This window comes from Triticum dicoccoides, chromosome 4A (assembly GCF_002162155.2).
Source record: "Triticum dicoccoides isolate Atlit2015 ecotype Zavitan chromosome 4A, WEW_v2.0, whole genome shotgun sequence".
Lineage (NCBI taxonomy): Eukaryota > Viridiplantae > Streptophyta > Magnoliopsida > Poales > Poaceae > Triticum > Triticum dicoccoides.
In genome coordinates this window covers 549,290,201-549,295,173 of record NC_041386.1, presented here as the reverse complement: position 1 = coordinate 549,295,173, position 4,973 = coordinate 549,290,201, and positions in this window count along the sequence as shown.

The following is a 4,973-nucleotide window of genomic DNA, read 5'->3' as shown; positions in this document are numbered from 1 at the left end:
TTCCCTCTTCTCCTCTCTCCCTCTCCTCCCACTCTCTCTCTCCCTAGGGAGCTAGCTAGTTAGAGCTATATATATATATAGAGAGAGAGAGCTACTAGGTAATTAAGAAGAAAGGTGCTCGATATCCCTCTCGACACATAGGTGAGAAAAAAATGTTTTTGTGTGGATAAGGACCGAAACTATATGGGCGATATGAGAATATACCGAATTGTGTGTGGCACAATTTGAGTTGCCTACATTGTGTATTTGATGAAATAATGTGGGTGACATGAGTTGCCTATGTTTTGCCGAAATGTCGATTCAATTCCATTTCGGCGAATTTCGGGCAAACTCAATATGTCCTATGTTAAGGGAAGGTCATGCCGAATTTTTTATGAATTTGATCCATGCATGCATATATACGTGGTTATAATATTTGCTCCGCACATAGGTGATCATGAAGGTCAATGGAAGGATGGTGGAAAGATACTGGCAATCCGCTGTGGACGACATGTATGAAAAAAGACTGAAGGATGTTTTATGTCCGCGTTGAAAATGCAAAGGAATAGTCAGGCTTGACCCCTTTGAGGGTGGCACATTCAAGGCGCACCTTCTCATTCATGGTTTCATGCATGGCCAACTCGGTGGATAAGTGAAGATGATGATGAGGAGGAGGAGGAGGAGGATGTCGACGGGGCAGGAAATAACAACATGGGGCCACCAGACGAAGAGATGACCGATTATGTGCCCGAAGAGGAAGACGGCCTCGGAAATGTCGATGGCGAAGAGGCAGTTCAAGGCGGAGAAGACGCGGACACGCCGCCATCTTTGTCGCTACTAAGTTCAGCCATGCGGGACCCACATGTTCGAGACCTACTTCGCAAGAAGACGACTAGCGACAGAGCTGCTTCAAGAGAGGAGGCCAAACTGGCGCAACTGGAGGTAGACTCATGACTCCTTTGTATGATGGTTGCAATCCCGAGGTGACCCGCTTGAGTTTCATACTAGAACTTCTAAAGATGAAGGCAAAAAACAAATGGACAGATACAAGCTTGGATGAGCTTTTGAAGTATCTAAAGAAGGTTCTTCCCGCGGGGAGCCTGTGTCCTACTAGTGTCGAGGAGGCAAAGAACATCGTGTGTCCTCTTGATCTGCCACACATTAGATATCACACATGCATCAATGATTGCACCATATATCTGAACGTGCATGCGGAACCATCTGTCCAAAGTGCAAGGCTTCACGATATAAAAAGGCTGGAAAGAAAGCTCCACGGATAGTTGTATGGTATTTTCCGATCACTCCGCGTCTACAGCGGTATTTCGTAGATCCTAAGGAAGCAAAGCTTATGCGGTAGCACGCGGAGAGGGTGAAGCCAGATGACGGAGATGAGCCGAAGCTGAGACACCTTGCAGATGCTAGCCAGTGGAGAGCATTAAATGTTGAATTTGATTTTTTTTCCACAAATGATCCAAGGAACATCGCGCTTGGCGCTAGTAGTGATGGCATGAATCCATTTGGCAACCAGAACACCAATCATAGCACATGGCCCGTGCTTGTATGCATGTACAACCTCCCCCCTGGTTGTGCATGAAGGAAAAATACATACACATGGCTATGCTGATTCAAGGGCCAAAACAACCGGGAAATGATATAAATGTGTATCTCGAGATACTGAAAGAGGAGCTACATACCTTACGGGCAACGTCGGCGAAGACATGGGATGCAAGCCAAGGAGAGTATTTCTACATGAGAGCCGCGCTGATCACGACGGTGCAAGACTATCTTGGTTACGGCTATCTCTCCGGCCAGGTGTGCCACGGATATTGCGGATGCATGAGGTGCATGGATGATACAACTTCTCTGCAGCTATCGAAAGATTGTGGGTCTTCAAAAATCGTTTACATGGGGCATCGAAGATGGCTCGAGAAGGATGACCCGTGGATAAAGTGTGGAGATCTATTCAATGGTAAGGCTGAGCATCGAGGTCCTCCGCGTAAGCGTAGCGGTGCATAAATATATAAGTTATTGAAGAACTGGGAAGAGTGACCCTCGCCGGGAAAGACGAAGAAAAAGGCGCCGGAGCCCCTGCTGAAGGTATGGAAGACGAGATCTGTTTTCTGGGACTTGGAATACTGGCCCATACTCGACACGCCTCATAGCCTTGATCAAATGCATATCACAAAAAATATCCTTGAGAGTTTGCTTGGAACATTGATGAACATGCCGGAGAGGACCAAGGATGGTCCGAAGGCAAGAAAAGACTTGGAATTTTTGAATATCAGGAAAGATCTCCAAATGCCCAGTAAAAGGTCGCCAGAGGAGACCGAGACGGAGACCGAAGATAGGGGCAAAAAAAGTAAACAAGAAGGAAGAAAAATATTGCCCCCCTCTTGCTTCACCTTAGATCCGAAGGAGGTCGATCAGTTGTTCAAGTGCCTTGCCAGAATCAAAGTTAGTTTCGGATACTGTGGGAAGATAAGCAGATATCTAGACACTAAGAAAAAAAGGTTCAGTGGGATGAAGTCTCACGACTGTCATGTGATGATGACGTAGTTACTCCCAGTTGCACTTAGAGGGATTATGGACACACATGTGCGTGAGACACTTACTGACCTATGCCACTTTTTTGATGCTATCTCTCGAAAGTCGATCAGTGTGAAGCAACTCCATAGGCTACAGGAAGAGATCGTTGTCATACTGAATGAGCTAGAGATGTACTTCCCGCCCGCGTTCTTTGATGTCATGGTGCATCTATGTGTCCACATCGTGGACGACATCATCGACCTGGGGCCGACATTCCTGCACAGCATGATGCCGTTCGAGAGGATGAATGGTGTCATCAAAGGATTCGTTCGTAACATGTCCCGTCCAGATGGAAGCATAGCCCAGGGATATCTGACCAAAGAGTGCATCTCTTTCTGTGAGAGTTATCTAGTAGGCACCGGAGACCCTGTTGTTGGTTTGCCCGTCAACAAGCACTGTGGAAGGCTTGAAGGTGAAGGTCACACCAACAGTCATAGGGATGTGAATGTGTTACGCTCGGGCCGACAAAACGACCTTGACAGGGCAAACTTAGTAGTGCTACAACACCTGGATGTGCTAGAGATTTCGTGACACTGCACAAACAGACCATCGCAAAGAAGTACCGTGACCATGGGGTGCACAGGACGGACGCTGAAGTTATTAGAGAGCACAGCTCCACTTTCTTGCGTTGGTTCAAAGAGTGAGTTTTGGCTAATCCCCCGGAAGAGGGTTGTCCGAACGGAACGCTCATATACGCCTTACCACATGGCCCCTCGACCAACCTCGTGACTTATCAAGCATACGATATCAACGGATACACGTTCTACACGAAGGAGAAAGATATAAATAGTGATGACCAAAACTCAGGGGTGACGATGGAAGCCAGGACCGGGAATGTAATTGAAAGATATTACAGAAGGGTCGAAGAGATATGGGAGCTTAACTACTCTGGATTGCATAGCGCGACGATGTTCCGTGTCAGATGGGCTAAGAATGTACAAAGAGAAAACCAACATTTCACTACCATGTGTATACCCGACTCCGATAGTGGTACCGTCAACGCCATCGCCAAAAATGAGCCATGGGTAAACGCTAAACATGTGACACAATGTTTCTTCATAACTGATCCGGTCAATCCCAACCGTGTTGTCGTGAGGAGAAGTAAAAGGAGCATCGCTGGAATGGATGGAGTCGCCAACAAGGAAGACTACGACCAGTACGGTGATCTGATGAGGGAAGATGATGCTAATGATGATGAAACATACGTCAAAAGAAGAATGAAGACTACATTACCTACGAAAGATCGTGATCCCTGGAGAAGGAAAAGTCATGACCATGGGCTCAATTATTCGACAACAAAAAAAAGAGGGAAGAAGATCAGTCTAAAGCGTCGTCGTCGCCCAAGCTGACAAACTAATCCACAAATTTTGTGTGTGTCTATTTTGTATACCAGCGTTAGCGGTCAAATCATGTAATATATATTATACTAATTATTATTCGGAGGGTAGTAGTGGTATTGTTCCAACGACAAACCAAATTAAACCCTAGCTAGCTAGAGCTATATATACCCCATACAAACTTTCTACAAATGCAAATGAAAGATAAGAAAAAGAAAATTGCAAATGAAAGAAAAATAAAAATAAAAAGAAAAAGGAAAAGGAACTAATAAGTTGTGGAAAATGAAATGCAAGAAAAATAAAAAAAGAAAGGAAGGAAGTTAGTGGAATATGAAGAAGAAAAAGAAAAGAATAATAAAAATAAAAAGAGAAATATAAATAAAATAAAAAGGAAGAAAGTTTGTGGAATATGAAAAAGAACCAGAAAAAGAAAAAGAAAAAGAAAAATGAAAAAGAAAAAGAATAAGAATAAGAATAATAAAAGTAAAAAAGAGAAATAAAAATAGAATAAAATGGAAGGAAGTTTGTGGAATATAAGAAAGAAAAAGAAAAATAAAAAAATGAAAAGAGAAAAAGAAAAAGTTAGCAGTAGCGCGCTTTGGCTAGGGCAGCGCTATAGCTAACTTAGCTATAGCGCATTTTGCCAAGACGCGCTATAGCTAAGAAAAAGAAAAATAAAAATAAAAAAAGAAAAATAAAAAGTTAGCAGTAGCGTGTTTTGGCTTGGCAAGCGCTATAGCTAACTTAGCTATAGCGCGTTTTGCCAACACACGCTATAGCTAAGTTGCCTATACAAAGCCACTACACCCATCTCTTTCCTCTCTCTCACTCTCGCTCGATCTGATCCCATTTCTCAACTCACTCCACCGACAACACCGTACCCGCCCATGCCGCCGTCGACCCCTTCCCCCGTGCCGCCCCTCCCTCGTGCCATCGGCCGCCCGTCACCCCCTCCCCCTATGGCGCCCCCGGCCGGCCCCTCCCCCCGTTTCACCGCTTCCCCGTGCAGTCCCCACCACCGGCGCCAACTTCTCTCCAATGACAGGTCTCTCTCTCCCTCTCTCTCTCTCT